A 17,576-nucleotide genomic window follows, 5' to 3' on the forward strand; every position below is an offset into this window, starting at 1 on the left:
TGCAAACATGCTGGACTTCCTTTCTCGGCAGTATCTAACCTCTGTTGTCTTCTGGGATTGAGGTTGCAGAAGGTTCCTCCAAACTCACGTGGTCCTCGTCCTTTGTTGTTAAAGAAGATACTGAAACATTTGTATGGTCCAAGGTCCATACAAAGCATGCCGAAGCATCAGATTGGGTGTCTTTGTATGGTGACCCGTGGGATAACCTCTGACCCTGCAGATGATCTCTGCAGGATTGTATTCTCTCTGCTTGATGGATACTGGGTTCCAGCATTGAAACCTCCAGCAGGAAATCTTTTAGTGGTTGTTTCATTTAAATTTCCACAATGGGATTTATAACAGGTTTTTATTAAATATCTGACTTTTCCAGGAACACAGGTGGACATTCTAGTGGATCTCAAACTTTAAACTTCCTGTTCTCTCCAACAAAAGTAGTGCCATACCACTAGAAAAGAAAAAATATCTTAGATTTTAACTAAACTTTTTCAAAACACTTAGTTTGTGCATTTTCTATTTTCAGAGCATATTGCTCAAAATTCGCTCCTGAGAAAAATGTACAGAATTTGTAATCAGTCAGTTCAAGAGGACTTATATCTACTAGCGTTCAGGGGCGCCTGCAGGATATTAGTGGAGGGTACGCACAAAACTATCATTGCACCTGATCCACACAAACACAGCCACATCCTCAACATGCATAAACCGCACAAACCTAACCCACACTGATATGTCACACAAACGCAATGCATTTCAGATCTGATCCACACAAGGCCCAACTGTCACACACAATGCAGCACACACACAAACTTATGCTATGCCTACATAACTTGTTTTCTTTTTCTTTTTTTTACAAGTTTTAACAAATTATACTAAATAATAAAGACAGGAAAGCAAAGCCTACCCATGTGAGGAGGAGGACGCTGATTCCAAGGCTCAGGTGTTTTATCTGATATTTCCAGAGGATGACTTGAAGCGACATTTGCTTCATTTCAATTCTTTATGACAAACGTTTTGACTAGATTTAACTGCTTAACTCTCCCAGTCTTGCATGATGCTGAGGAAGAGCATCATAACAATAACTGTCATACTTTTTTTACTCTGAGGAAAATCTTAGTTTGTACTGCCATACAGCTGCAGGCGCTCCTGCAAGCATTAATAAGTAAGTGATGCACTGACGGTAACATGATTCTGTAGCAAAGTGCTAAGAACCGGACACATCCTTTGGGTGGTGCCATTCCTTGACATCTTGAAACCTTCCCCACAAACAGCAACTAATATGAGAAGCTCATATTAGAAGATCTTGGTTCAACTGATATGAACCAAGCTCATATTGGTTCATATTAGTTGAACCAATATGAGTTCAACTAACTCATATTAATTTCCCTGTAAGATGATTTCCCCCATTCACAAATGGAAGTAGAGGAAAGTCCCATTGATGCCAGTACTCAACATCAAGGTGTTCTGTTCTATCAGGTCTCTGTGCACTACATGTACTTTTTAAAGCAGTGACCTATAAGAAGCCAAGGTTTTTTTCACTGTTTGTAGTCGCATGCAAGAAACCCGGGGACACGGCTATAAAGACTGAGTTCTAGTCACGCTTTTGAAAGTTATCAATAATGTTGAGCGCTTGCCAACCAAGACAGCAGTACGGCATTCATAGTTAACGTGTACGTTGCAGCCGAGTCCTTATAGACAGTATGTATAAATGCCACGGTGGCGAGTTATAAAAATTCACAGGTGCACGACCAGGAGCTACGAAAGCCTGGTTCAACTATATACCTATATTAAGCTGCTCCTCATGTAGGTGAATATATGCTAATGTTTCAAAACTGTAAGATGATTTTTACAGGGAAATCTTTTTATTGATTTCAAATACAAATAGAAGGAATCTTTTAGAAAAAGAAATAGCTAAAGGTGAAACATAAAGCACTTAGTGATACTGATTATGTTATGTTCTTTATGTTTAACTAAAAAGTAGTACGGTTAAATACATCAAAACATGCCAAGAAGAAAACCTTGAAGTAACTAACAGTGCTTCTCCCATAGAAACAAGCATTTCTTCTCATTCAGAGAAACATAATATTAGGAGAAAAGGCAAAAACGTTGTCAGTTGTTTTGTATGCTGTGGAGCTCCTCCATAGTAATGTGCACCACCTGAAAAATGAAAAACAAAACATAAGCATTTTGCAACTTACAGTTGTTCAAACCAATAAAATACTCAGCCTGGGAGAGTTTCAATCCAGAGGGCTGTTCCACAAAAATAGGATTACAAAATCCAGGATAACAGACATAGACCTTTGGTTCATCCTGGCTTATCCCGCAGCTTGTCGAGCAAGGTTTAAGTAATTTAGGTGAATGCGCATCAAAAGATTTCTTCAGGAGACCAATGAGATAGATCACAGACTCACTGATGCTACGCTAGATAAATTGCGTACACCATATCTCAGAACATTTTTCGATTGAGCATTATGAGGAATTGAAGCACATCATGCAAAAAAAACCAACAAAACTGCTGCTACGATAGCATCAGTAGCGGATTGATTGAGTGCGTAATTAGTAAAAGGTCTTTCTGACAAACTACTGTAGAACAGCGGTCTTCAGAATACAATCGAACTAATAACACTATTTGACTGAATACCACTGTGATGGACTGGCAACCTGTCCAGGGTGACCCCGCCTCTCGCCCGTTAATTGTTGGAGACAGGCACCAGCACCCTTTGCAACCCCACTAGGGATGAGAGTGTGACGGTTGGAATACCAAAATGAGCTAGTGATACTTTCATGCAAGGTAATTAAAAAAGACCAAAACGGACAAATAAGAAAAAAGAATCACAAGTAAAACTCATTGGTTTCTGATCTGTCAGCCCTTTACTAAGCCTGGCTGTTAGTCTGGTCTGTAGCAGGCTAGCTTCACAGAATAAATAGCCATGGTAACTTATGTGTTACCTCTTCTGTAAAACTGAGTTGAGGCTTAATTAAGCTTGGATATCCAGAAAATCCAAGCTTAATCTGTTGGGATTAAAACTTAAAACATTTTTAAAACTTCAAAAAAGTTTTAAGTTTTTGCTAACTTAAAACTTTACGAATTAAGTTTTGTAAAACAAAATGGCTGTGAATTTCTGCTTTGTACATGTGCAGATGGAAAAGTGCATATAGAAAGTTCATGGTGTGTCAAAGTTGTGCTTGAATGTGTAATTCTGAGTAATGTTGCCTGAGGGCAACAGAGAGAAGAAACCATAGAGAGACTGCAAATGTAACCCACAAGGAAGGTCACTTGTATACCCTTGATAGTTAGTAGATAGCAGGTAAGATACGTTTTAAATGTGTTTGTCAAATATTCATTCAATGTGTCATTTAGTCAGATCCTGGTCTTAGCCCTGTCAATCACAATATTGGGTGGCAATGCTGGATTTTCTGCTCATAGGCACGTTTTGCTATACAAATGGTGGCGTTTAGGTCGGCTCTGGTTGGCTTGAGCATCTCTGCACTTAATTGCAACATTTTGTCTCTTTAGCATGTCTTATAGATATTTGCCTTTATTAGCTGATCGTAAGGGCATCAAATGCTAAGATGCTAAGAAATCCAGGTGTCTGGTTTGTCCCTGTGGTGTGGCGATGGGGATCCTATGCTGTACATGTGGTGCAAGTCTTCATGACCTCAGATAAGCGAAAACATTAATAGATGTATCTAAAACAATACAAAACTCACATGATTGTGCTTAGGGTTGGGGTAGTCACAGATGTCTTTTGGAAAAACAGAGCGCATTAAAACTTTCACTTCTTCTGGGTAAACATAGGTGGGCTGGAAGTGGTTCTCCTGGTTAACACCAACACCATGAAAGATCTGAAGCAGAAAAAGATGACGGAAAGCACAAAAGCAAAAATTAAAAAAACATTTTGATTTCACCAACTATTTATTGAGGAGTAAACATTTTTATTTCTATTTATATATGTTATGTTTACTGCTTAGAGTTCATGATTTGATAAGAAATTATTGTATTTTTATCTTACCCTTTTTTCAACCTTTATTTAAACAGAATAAAACTTCTTGACATCAAAGATCTCTTTTACGAGTGTCCTGACAAATGAATGAAACCCTCTCATGAGTTCTTGTGAAACAATATAGTGACCTGCGGTACAATCACCCGTAATGGGGAGTGGTAGGAGGCCCTCAAATCCTCCTTTTACCAAACTTATGGGGGAATTTTACTGCCGTAAGTTGAGAGCGCACAATTTGAGTCTGAAAGCAGGACTTCATGTCTTTGTTGTCAAAACTTTTATTGCTTGTACTCAAAACTTCTGCTCTCTTTCAAATATTAACCGTTTTCTCTCATACCTTTATCCTCGCGCTCAAAACTTCTCTCTGCTCAAATCAAACTTCCACTTGCAAATTATTTTCTGCTCTCTCTCTAAACAAAAAAGTACCATTATCTGGCAACCGTCTCAGCCAATAGAATGAAAGTGTTATACGGGTTGTGTTTGTTTCCTTCTAGTGGGTGTGCCTGTGGAACCCATATGGTAGCACCTGCTTTTCTGCGCCACCCACTGGATGCAGGGAGAAACAATGTCAACTTTCCATGGCGCTAAAAAAGTCTCATAATTCACAAATGCTCAGGACGAGATGACAGTAATTAAATAATTGTAGTTTCAAGATAAAACTTTATTTTCAATACAGTATGGGGATTTTACTTAAGATTTCCTAAAAATAAAAAGAAACAACACTTACAGATTTGAAATCCTGGGAATCTCACTTTTATAAATGATTAAATTTAGCTTTCATAATGAAACTTTGAAACTAAATTTTAATGGCAATTAAAAAAAACAGGGATTATGTACTGTAAGCACACAAAAAATACATTTTTTTTTTTTTTTCTCCGAAGAGTTTTTGCGGCGCTAGTGGCTCGTATTTTTTTCCACAGTAGGCAGACAGGAAGGAGGGTGAGGAGAGGGGGGAAGACATGCGGCAAAGGTCGTCGGGACCAGGAGTCGAACCCGCGACGTCCGCGTCGAGGACTAAGGCTTCCAAACATGGGGCGTGCTAACCCCCTGCGCCACCACAGCATGCCCCACAAAAAATACATTTTAAATCAAGAAGGATTATTTTAAGATCAGCTACAGTTATTTTGAAAACTCATAAAAAGCTGGGAAATAATGCTAAATTTTACAACTGTGGCTTGTTTTACCATCAGATCTACTTAAGATTAGGACATCTAAGTCAGATAGATCAAGATTAACTGTTTGAAAAAAGTCAAAAATCTTGCAAAAATTTTAGCAAACAAGTAAACCCTAAAAATGATATATCAAGATCATTTTTTTAATTCAAGCCTGTTTAGAAAAAGGGGGAAAATTTGTTACGATATAATATGTCAACTCTGCTATGGACAGCATAGACAATATGTGAGAAAAAATTCCAACAAGCTAAATTATTTTTATGTCATTACATAAACTGTCTTAAACAATTCTGTTAATTTGTGTCTCTCACTTTGTATGTATTTTTAAGTGAAATATTTCATTTTGAAGTTTTCGGGTATTGAGTAGAAGCAAACCTTTCTTAATAAAAGCCATTAAAAACAATCATTCTTTTAGGTATAACATGGCCAATAGAGTTATTGCAGTGTAAAGTAAAAATTTAGGTTTTATTGAATACTATTTAGTCTTATATTTAGTCAATAAATATTTTTGAAATGTATTGATTTATTCTTTATCAGTAAGGTGAAGTGACATCCTTCCATGCTGTGGGAGGTCATTCCACAAATTTAAGAACCAGAAAGAAATAACCATATGGTAACAGATGACAAAGATTCTCTGATTTTTAACCAAAAAAAAGTTACAATTTCTAAATATACTTAGTACAATATTGTTATTAAACTGGCTATTTAGGCAGGTTAGAAAAACAGTAACAATGAGTTACCAATAAACAAATAAGGAAAAATAAGATTTTACATCATAATCCATGTTGGTGGAATAAAACAGTAACCGTAACAGTACAGCACAGTCCAGTAACACTAAAAGCAGAAAACAAGAAGTCATTTTTTTGTCAACACCGCAAAATCAGATGGCAGAGGATGGGCTGGACCTGGCTGGTGATGAGGTCTTACTTCAGCCCCCTAAAACACACACATTTACATACACACTGAATTCAGATGGAAATCTTAAAGAAGGGACAGTTTTACACAGTTAAGTCTGAATTTTGCCCACATTTGTATTTCAATTGTAAATTACAATATAGACTTATGGTATTTATATTCATGCTGGCAACACAGGGCACAAGCAGGAGTTCAGTCTGCTGGTCAAACTGGGAGCAGTCCAGTGACTTCTGAGATGTGCTGGTAGACAGGCTAAAGCCAAGGATAAAAGACAAGTTATCTAAAAGTATAATCAAAAATACATCCCTGATTTCTTCACATTCAGAACAAACATATTTTTAGTACACTAGGGGATTGGCTTGTAGCATCTTTATAGCATAGGGTTAGCATAGAAAAAAATCCTCTGGTATTCTCTTTTAACAGCGGTTTCTCATTAGCTCTCTCACATTAGAAATCTGCACAGTATGAAAAACGTTAGCTAAGCTAAAATTATTATAATCAGAGTTGTTACTCCGGCATAATTTAGTTACATAGGAAATATTTCTTGGTTGTTTAGAAGCTGTTTCTGGCTGCAAAGTCAAATAATTCTGCTTGCAAAAATTATGTTATTTTCTTTCCTTCTTACCTGTCAAATGTAATTCCAATGGATCCAGTTTGTACTGTAAAATGGTGAAACATGCCCACTCAGCACATGAATTATGGACCTCCGATCACTCCACTGCCACATTCAAGATGGTGGCGATGTCATCTTGAATGTTGCTGCCATATTCAATGAGGCGTTCAATGAAACATCTACGTATTCATGTCTATGGTTGCAACACTGAGGGCTACAGGAGACATGGCGATCTGTATGGGGCACCACAGAGCTACTAAGAATGGTCTGCCACATTTTAGCTTAGGATCCATATTCACCTCCCTTAGTGATTAGGGTGGAGTGGTCTTTTAACCACCCCATCAAATCAAAACCAAATCAAATCCAATTTTATTTGTATAGCACCTTTCAGCAACAAAGCATTTCAAAGTGCTTTACATCATAAAAACACAAAGTCATAGAACACACAGTCAACAATTGAAACATTGCATTTTGCATCAGATTGTTGATTAATATTTCATTGATTATGTTTTAAATCATAAAACTCTAAACAGCTGGGTTTTAGTTTAGTAGATTTAAAGGCACTCAGTGTTTCAGGTGTTTTACAGATTTGTGGTGCATAGAAGCTGAAAGCTGCTTCTCCTCGTTTGGTTCTGGTTCTGGAGATGCAGAGCAGAACCAGAAGACCTGAAAGGTTGTCAGAACAGCAGCAGATCTTTAATGTGTTGTGGTGCTAAGCCGTTCAGTGATTTATAAATTAACAACAGTATTTTAAAGTCTATTTTCTGAGCCACAGGGAATTTATAGGGACTGGTGTTATGTGCTCCATCTTCCTGGTTTTAGTCAGAACGCGAGCAGCAGCGTTTTGGATCAGCTGCAGCTGTTTGATTTATTTTGTTGGACAGACCTGTGAAGACACTGTTGCAGTAATCAATGCAACTAAAGATAAACACATGGATGCGTTTCTCTGGATCTTGCTAAGACATTAGTCCTCTGATCCTGGAAATGTTCTTCAGGTGATCAAAGGTCGACTTTGTAACATTCTTTATGTGGCTACAAAGTTTGTAAGAGCCCAGGTCAGAGTCCATCATTACACCCTCATGTGGTAGGTGCGGCCATTCTTCAACTGGTGCTGAGTGGAAGTATGTCCAAATAGAAAAAAAGACTGTTGCGATCATTTTTGGAGTCAAGAAATCCCACAAATGTCGGAATGGGAAGAAATTCACGGTCATAGCAGTATGTTGGCTGTACTTGGACCAAAGTCAGCTGTCCCAACACTTGCGGCCCTGGTGATGTAATGCTGGATTCTTATTCTAATGGCATATAATTATGACATTGAATACAGAAGAACAGCTGAACATGCGAATGCGGATGTGTTGTCATGGTTACAGTGAAAGTCACTGGACAATACTGCAGAGGAAGGAAGTATCTTCTAGTTCTCACATGTGGAACATCCAAGTATCAGCAAAGTGTGGAGCTACACACAGCTGTACAGCTGTACAAAGTTGTCAGTGGTCACACCACTTCACCCATGGAAATGACCTGAAAGAGTGTGGCAACAGATTCAGATTGATTTTGCTGAAAAAGACAAGCACTATTTCTTAGTGACTAAGGTTGGAAGTTCTCCTGATGTCATCCATCACATCACAACATATCACTGACATTTTTTAGAAGCTTATTTTCTTCATATGGACTGACAGAAGAACTTGTTTCAGACAATGGACCTCAACTGGTGTCAAAAGAATTTAGTCAGTTCTTGGGAGTTAAATGGAATCCGGCTCACAGCTGTTCCTGCACATCACCGTGCATCAAACGGAGCAGCAAAGAAGTCAGTAAAAATCCTGAAATGATCCCTGATGAAAAATGTGCTAGAAGCAGATGCAAAGGCCACATTGGCACTCAATCAACTGGGCAACTATCTTATCATGTATCGTAGTACACCTCACACTGTGACAGGTCGTCCACCAGCAGTTATTCCTGAAATGCCAAGACCCTCGTATATAAAGCGTGCTTGTGCGCAAAAAATGCACAAGTTGGCATATGTATTATTACAAATGTAAGGATGGAACTTTACTTAATGTCATTTTTTGATTGTTGATTTTATGTTTCATTGTGTTTCTGTGTTTGATATGATGTAAAGCACTTTGAAATGCCTTGCTGCTGAAATGTGCTATAGAAATAAAATTTGATTTGATGTATCAAAAATTAACGTATGAAAGTTTGCGTAAACTTTTTACCTGCTGTGAAAAGGTGCAGCAGCCATGCAAAATTTTTGTGGACAATAACAAACTACAAAGCACCAAAACTCATCTAAATACTCTGAAATCTGAATCCGTTCAATGTTATTTTGATCAAGAATCATCAAACCTATTCCAATGTTTGTTTTTATGATTTTAATCTCTTATTATTTAAACTTAAACAATGAAACTGGACCGTATTTATCCTCAGGCAATAATTTAACACACACATAAAGGAACATAAAGGAACACCTCACTCGAATATAAATAGTAAATTTGATCATTCCTAAGGTGATCAAGGTGTGTAGACAATCACACATGTATAAGTAGCTGCTCCATGGTGTGCAGCGTAATTGTTGGAACGATTTAGCTCTGATTAAAACATTGCACATTTTAAGTAAAAAATTCAATTATATATTTTATTTAGATGTCTCCCAAGGCATCATGGTTATTGGGACACATAGTTGCAGTCTTCCAGGTATTCACTCCAGCTTATGTATCTATGGGTGGCGACAGGTGCGGACCAACAGCTGCACTGTATTTTCTGCAAATTGGTATGTATAAAGGAAAGGTGAGCAGGCATGAGCATCTGAAGTTTTATACATCTGAATTTTCTTTGTACCCCTTGTATCCTCACCCTAACCCTAACCCTTTTCTAAATTAATCCTTACGCCAATTTTTAGTGGAAGCTGCCTACATTTTTATATATGAGGCCTCAGATCTGAACTTGTTCAAGATCAATGCATTCTCAAGCCTGAACTCACCCAACTCTTTGAACAAAAACAGTCTGAGCAGAAGCATCATCATGATCACAGAGTCGCACCTGTGATCATGTATGTGTTTTTTCATGAGGAGGGACTGTACATATCCAAAATTTCAGAGGAGGACTAAAGAAGCAGACTCATGGAAAAGTTCTGAAGAAACTGGGAAGTGTTACTTTTCTGATACAAGGACAGAGTACACACACAATGCATGTTTGACCACATGTTATCATGGAGACAAACTGTGGAGGAACCTCGAGTTATATCTTCACCGGTTCCAGAGGAGATACCAGAAGCGATCATGGACTGTGTTGTTCCAGAGATAACATCAAGTCCAATGGGAAACCTAACATCACAACCACTACCTGATGAATCACCTGGGCAGACAACAGAAGAACCACCAGTAGCAACGTCCGAAACAACCCAAAGCCCATCTGTGAAACACATACAGCCTGATAGGCGTGAGGCACTTCCAAAGAGACTGAATCTTTTAAAATGTACAGAATATGACTTAGTTTACTATCAGCTGATTTTGGAGGTGATACAACACTGAGTGATGTCTCCATTTGCTAAATTATTTAGTACTGGCAGTAGAATGTTTTTTTGTTTTTTTTCAAAATGATTACTTATTTGAGATCTAAAAGAAATGGAATGTAATACAGTGGTGTGTTGTCCCCTAGTGGTAAGAAATACAGATGTACCTGTTCCATGGATAGCTCATGGTAGGCCAACTTATTAATGTAATATTTCTAGGACTGGCATTAAAACAAAGGAATTGGAGTTGTCATGTTCTGCTGTTCACAATTAAAGCACACATCCATGTTTTCCCTGTTTGATTATTTCTAAGACACTAGCCAAGAATATCACGATATATATTTCTTAATTTAAACATAGCTCAATTAATTTAATTCAACACTGAGTTCACTGTGTAGAGTGTATAGGTGGGTGTATAGCAGCCAATCCAGGGCTGCCATTCATTATCCTTTGTGCTGTAATTAATTGTAATTGTGATTAGCTGTAAAAGGTTCTACTATAAAAAAAATACTAATAATAGATCCAGGTAAGAAGGGCTCCAATAATAATAAAAAAGCTCATCCACTGACTAGTTTCCTCTGCAGGAGACGGTAGACCTTCTTGCGTCGAGCACGGTCACTTCTGAGGCGTTCAGCAGTGTGCAGAAGAGATGCTAGCCACACAGGAAGTCTGAACAAAGAGATATTTTACAATTTAAATGCATTAAGGGTAATTGTTGGTTTATGATGAATAACTGTCATGAATCTTGTTGAATATATCAACTACACAATTTTGCTAATCTTGAAAAAAATTAATCCTTTACATTCATTTATCTAAAATTCTTACAATGCTAATCAAGTATGCCAGCATTGAAATAGCAATGACCTGTTTGCAGAGTTTTGGTCAGGTTTCAGAACTCATCCATAGTACTGAAAGAGCACTGCTCCAAGTCACCAATGATATTCTCTTGGCCTCAGATAATGTATTTGTATCTGTTCTGGTTTTGTTAGATCTCATAGTCAATCACAATATTCTCTTAGAAAGACTAACATGTTGTAGGTATCAAAGGAACTGCACTAACCTGGTTTAAATCTTATATGACCAACAGATTCCGGTCTCTTCCAGGGTTACTTGTGGAGAACCAATGCTTGGGCCAGTTCTTTTATACATATGCTTCCAATTGGTAAAATCATCAAACAACATGGGTTAATTTCTGAAAATGTGATGCTGATGTAAACACTGAAAGATCTGCATCATTAACATGAAGAGTTAAAGAGCTAAATATGATTTATATATTTTTTACCTTTGACAAAAGCAAGTTTATGTCTATCAACGCAATGTAGCCACTTTTGCTAGTTTTGATTTACAAGGCATAATGAGGCAGTTTATTATGATTCATACAAAGTAACAAAAACTAGAAAACTGTGGTCTTATATTTATTGTTAATGTGTTTCTTTTTATTGAGCACTGAAAGTAAGTAAAATGTGTTACATGTCTTTTGCTTTAAATATGTACTTCCTGGAGAGTTTTTGTTAATGCTGGAGAGCCACAGATAGCTCCTCACTCAGAGCCACTGTGCTGTTACTTCAGATTGGATTAAACCATTGTTCTAATAATTGCGGAGGGGGGGCTAAAAATTTATCCTTTTCTTTTTCTTAGATGAATGGCAAATTTATTTCATCCTTTGTTTCTTTTGCCTTTTCATATTGATATTGTTTAAATACAAAGGTTTCTTTTATGACATTTGTTTTAGGGGCAAATCCAAGACTGAGGGGTCCGGCCCCTCTGATTACCCTGGGATTTCCGCCCTTGCCTGCAGGTGCATGTCACTAGCTATAGCAACTACTGTAATAGGGACTGTCCTGACATTAATGGTGCTCACCATGCTTGCATGACTTGTTGCTATGGTCATTAGTTAACAATGACAAGTGTATGCCGTCTGGCACACATGGGTGCTCAGGAATCTCTGTAGATACTCCAACCCCGAAGCACCCATGGAATCAGCGCCTATGGATGTGATTGTTCTATTACTGGTGGTTTCTAGTATTCAAAAAGTAGAATGCTATCAGATTTCTCCTGTGGAAATAGCTCCCAGTTTTAGTCCAAGAGGCACTATATAGATATCTATCTATCTATATATACACACATATATATATGTGTGTATATATAGATAGATATATATAGATATATCTATATATATCTATATATATCTATATATAGATATATATCTATATATAGATATATCTATATATATATAGGTCTATATATATAGCCAAAGTATTCGCTCACCTGCCTTGACTCACATATGAGCTTAAGTGACATTCCATTCCTAATACATGAAGTTCAATATGACGTTGGTCCACCCTTTGCAGCTAGAATAGCTTCAATTCTTGTAGGAAAGCTGTCCACAAGGTTTAGGAGTGATTATGGGGATTTTTGACAATTCTCCCAGAAGCACATTTATGAGGTCACATACGTGAAGGCCTGGCTCTCAGTCGCCGCTCTAAGTCATGCCAAAGGTTTTCCAGTGGGTTGAGGTCAGAACTCTGTGCAGACCAGTCAACCAGACTCTCCACAATTTCACAACTGGATTTGTTGCACAGTTCATCCTATCACAGTTCCACACTGGAATTCACTGAGATCCTGAGAGCGACCCATTCTTTCACAAATGTTTGGAAAAACAGTCAGCATGTCTAAGTGCTTAATTTTATACACCTGTGGCCATGAAAGTGATTGGAACACCTGATTCCAAGAATTTGGATGGGTGAGCAAATACTTTCAATATAGTGTATATATGTTGCCCTGCGGTGGACTAACGACATGTCCAGGACAACAACAACAGAGGCGGACGGAGCAGGAATGGAGCCGGCAACCTACCGATTGCAGGACAAACTACTACAATAAGTTTAAGTAGTTGTCTAACAGTTTCTGACATTAAATGTTTCTTTTGATGCGATGTGAAATCTTAGTTGAAAAATCAAAGACCGACAATGCTGAACACTCAAAATAACTAGAAATTCTGACAGACTCTGACAGGACTTATTCTGGATAGCAGGTTAAAAGGGATAGACTTACAATAAATCATACACTTACCCAAATGAAAGGCAGAGATCAACATAAACATCCATCAGAAGGTCAATGAACAGCAACAACACTGCAAAAACAAAAAATCTTACTAAGTATTTTTGCTGTAGTTTCTAGTAAAAATATCTTAGTACATTTGAGTGAGGCAGATTAGTTTGCTCATAACATGGGAAAAACATCTTGTTATAAGTGAGATAATCTGCCAATGGAACAAGAGATTAGACAGACAGACAGACCACTCCCATTCATACAAACAATAAAATGAAAGACCCATTGTATTAAGAAGAAGTATTAAAAAATAAATAAATAAATAAGGCAACACTAAAAGAGGAGACTAAAGCAACAACTGTCTCAGGGGACATAATCAGCTAGTTTTCTTTATCCCTGATGGGAGTGGCCGTATTATAAATCAAATAAAATCAAATCAAATTTTATTTGTATAGCACATTTCAGCAGCAATGCATTTCAAAGTGCTTTACATCATTACAAACACAGAAACACAATGCAATATAGAATCAACAATCAAAACACAGCATTAAGTAAAGTTCCATCAATAAATTTGTAATTGATTATGTTTCAAATACAATCCTAAACAGGTGGGTTTTTAGTCGAGTTTTAAAAGAAGTCAGTTTTTCAGCTGTTTTACAGTTTTCTGGAAGTTTGTTCCAAATTTGTGGTGCATAGATGCTGAAAGCTGCTTCTCCTCGTTTGGTTTTGGTTCTGGGGATGCAGAGCAGAGCAGAACCAGAAGACCTGAGAGGTCTGGAAGGTTGATACAACAACAGCAGGTCTTTAATGTATTGTGGTGCTAAGCCATTCAGTGATTTATAAACTAACAACAGTATTTTAAAGTCTATCCTCTGAGCTACAGGGAGCCAGTGTAGGGACTTTAAAACTTGTGATGTGCTATCTTCCTAGTTTTAGTGAGAACGCGAGCAGCAGCATTCTGGATCAGCTGCAGCTGTTTGATTGATTTGTTTGATCAATACGACTGAAGATGAACGCATGGATGAGTTTCTCTAGATCTGGCTGAGACATTAGTCCTTTAATCCTGGAAATGTTCTTCAGGTGATAGAAGGCCGACTTTGTAACTGTCTTTATGTGGCTCTGGAGGTTCAGGTCAGAGTCCATCACTACTCCCAGGTTTCGGGCTGATCGCTGGTTTTTAGTTGTAATAACTGAAGCTGTGCATTGACTCTAGATCGTTCCTCTTTAGGTCCAAAAATAATAACTTCAGTTTTGTTTCTGTTCAGCTGGAGAAAGTTTTGGCACATCCACACATTTATCTGTTCTAAGCATCTGTTCAGTGATTGGATGGGTTCAGAGTCACCTGGTGACCCTCCTGGGGACTCCCTTGTCCCGCTGGGGGACTTCAACACTCAAGTGGGAAATGACAGTGAGACCTGGAGGGGCGTGGTAGGGAGGAACAGCCTCCATGTTCAGGCATAAGGGTGTCCATATGTGCACTCGGCACCAGGACACCTTAGGCCACAGTTCGATGATCGACTTTGTTGTTGTTTCGTCAGATCTGCGGCCGTATGTCTTGGACACTCGGGTGAAGAGAGGTGCGGAGCTGTCCACTGACCACTACCTGGTGGTGGGGGAGGATACCGCTCAGACCTTGCAGGCCCAAACATGTTGTGAGAGTCTGCTGGGAACGTCTCGCAGTCTACTGTGAGATGGAGCTTTAACTCCCATCTCCAGCAGAACTTTGAATGCGTTCTGGGGGAGGTGGGAGACACTAAGTCTGAGTGGATAATGTTCCGTGCCTCCATTGTCAAGGCAGCTTATCGGAGCTGTGACCACAAGATTGTCGGTGCCTGTTGCAGCAGCAACTCTCGAACCTGTTGGTGGACACCTTCGGTGAGGGATGCCGTCAGGCTGAAGAAGGAGGCCTATCAGACTTTTTTGGCCTGTGGGACCCCTGAAGCAGCTAACGGGTACCGGCAGTCCAAGTGGCACACGGTTCGGGTGGTTGCTGAGGCAAAAACCCGGGCGTGGGAGGAATTTGGAGAGGCCATGGAGAAAGACTTCTGCACGGCTTTGAGGTGATTCTGGTCCACCATCCGGCGCCTCATAAGCAGTATGACACCAACACTATTTTTAGTGGGGATGGTGTGATGCTAACCTCGACTCGGGATGTTGTGGGACGGTGGGCAGAATACTTTGAAGACCTCCTCAATCCCACCAACATGCCTTCCATTGAGGAAGCTGAGCCTGGGGACTCTGGGTTGGGCTCTCCAATCTCTGGGGACGAGGTCGCCGAGGTGGTTAAAAAGCTCCTCGGTGACAGGGCCCGGGGGTGGATGAGATTCGCCCGGAGTTCCATGAAGCTCTGGATGTTGTTTTGTCTGACGCGACTCTGCAATATTGCATGGACATCGGGGGCAGTTCCCCTGGATTGGCAGACTGGGGTGGTGGTCCGTCTGTTCAAAAAGGGGGACCGGAGGGTGTGCTCCAATTACAGGGGTGTCACACTCTTAAGCCTCCCTGGCAAGGTCTATTCAGGGGTCCTGGAGAGGAGGGTCCATCGGATAGTCGAACCTTGGATTCAGGAAGAACAGTGTGGTTTTCATCCTGGTCTTGGAACACTGGACCAGCTCTACACCCTCAGCAGGGTCCTGGAGGGTGCATGGGAGTTCGCCCAACCAGTCTACATGTGTTTTGTGGACTTGGAGAAGGCGTTCGACCGTGTCCCTTGGGTAGCGATGTGGGGGGTTCTCCAGGAGTACAGGGTACCGGGCCCTTTGATATGGGCAGTCATGACAGGTGTCAGAGTCTGGTCCACATTGCCGGCAGTTAGTCGGGCTCGTTTCCGGTGAGAGTTAGACTCTACCCTAACCCTAACCCTCTGCCCTTTGTCACCGATTCTGTTCATTACTTTCATGGACAGAATTTCTAGGCGCAGCCAAGGTGTTGAGGGGATCCGTTTTGGTGGCCTTAGGATTACATCTCTGCTTTTTTTGGATGATGTGGTCCTGTTGGCTTCATCGGGCCGTGATCTGCAGCCTGATGAAGCCAGATTGGCTTCATCGGAGCGGTTCACAGTCGAGTGTGAAGCGGCCGGGATGAGGATCAGTGCCTCCAAATCCAAGTCCATGGTCTTGAGCCGGAAAAAGGTAGAGTGCCTTCTCCGGGTCGGTGGGGCTGTAGTGCCCCAAGTGAAGGAGTTTAAGTATCTCGGGATCTTGTTCACAAATGAGGGAAGAAAGGAGCTGGAGATCGGCAAACGGATTGGCGCAGCGTCTGCCGTCAAGCTCTCTCTTCACCGTCGTGGTGAAGAGAGAGCTGAGCCAACAAGCGAAGCTCTCGATTTACTGGTTGATCTACGTTCCCACCCTCATCTATGGTCATGAGCTTTGGGTCATGACCGAAAGAACGAGATCGCGGATACAAGTGGCCGAAATGGTTTTTTTCCGTAGGGTGTCTGGCTCTCCCATAGAGATAGGGTGAGAAGCTCAGTCATCCGGGAGGGACTCAGAGTAGAGCCACTGCTCCTTCACATCGAGAGGAACCAGTTGAGGTGGCTCGGGCATCTGGTCAGGATGCCTCCTGGACGCCTCCCTGGTGAGGTGTTCCGGGCACGTCCCACCGGGAGGAGGCCCCGGGGAAGACCCAGGACACGCTGGAGGGACTATGTCTCTCGGCTGGCCTGGGAACGCCTCAGGTTTTTTTGCTATCTAGTAAATATCCCAATGTTCACTGAGCAAGCTGTCTGCTGTCGCAAAGAAAAAAAAAGTCTGTTTTCAAAGTATTGAAATATTTTTTGTTTCACTCTACTGAACATGATTACATCAAGTTTTGCTCCATATACAATAAATCAACATAAGACACATTTGAACAGTCAAATATATTCAGCAATGACTTTGGAAAGCAAAAATACCTATACTGTACATTTAAAATAATTTTTTTGTTGTAGTTGTACTTTTGAGCAGCAAAAATGCCTTGTAACATTTTAGGTCTACAAAGTCAGAATATTTATTTCCCGTTATTTGTGGGTGTTGAAGTTACAACAGGGCATACCGTTAACATTTTTACACGCTTGTAACCTGCGCACTCGAATTATGTGCACTTCTATTGAGTCCACACTTCATACAGTACTGTAGAGTGGCGTAGGGTGCAGCCTGAGTATTGGGTCAGGGCCTATTAGTCAAATGCATAAATCAGCCATTTGACTAATAAGTGATAACCAGAAAGTTCATTTTGAGTCAGCTGCAGACCATTTACCTGCTTCACTAGATGAAATGTAGCTAGCTTAGCTTCATCAATTCATACAAAGATTCCTCAAGGCAACTATCCATGCCATC

At 40.0% G+C, this 17,576-nt stretch overlaps 1 protein-coding gene across 2 annotated transcripts in view; it reads right to left on the reverse strand.

Annotated features, from left to right (window-relative positions):
- Positions 1–330: 330 nt before the first annotated feature.
- Positions 331–17,576, reverse strand: part of chchd7 (coiled-coil-helix-coiled-coil-helix domain containing 7) — a 36,617-nt gene continuing 19,371 nt past the window's right edge. The window contains exons 4-7 of one of the 2 annotated variants that reach the window (XR_004337492.1): positions 13,279–13,339; positions 10,776–10,875; positions 3,706–3,840; positions 331–2,151 (exon numbers count right to left, since the gene is read on the reverse strand). The gene's annotated coding sequence lies outside the window, so the exon portion shown is untranslated. The remainder of the gene's footprint in view (positions 2,152–3,705; positions 3,841–10,775; positions 10,876–13,278; positions 13,340–17,576) is intronic. The other variant, XR_004337493.1, reaches the window with a different exon arrangement.

The sequence above is a fragment of the Xiphophorus hellerii genome, chromosome 21 (genome assembly GCF_003331165.1).
Source record: "Xiphophorus hellerii strain 12219 chromosome 21, Xiphophorus_hellerii-4.1, whole genome shotgun sequence".
In the NCBI taxonomy this organism is placed as follows: Eukaryota; Metazoa; Chordata; class Actinopteri; order Cyprinodontiformes; family Poeciliidae; genus Xiphophorus; species Xiphophorus hellerii.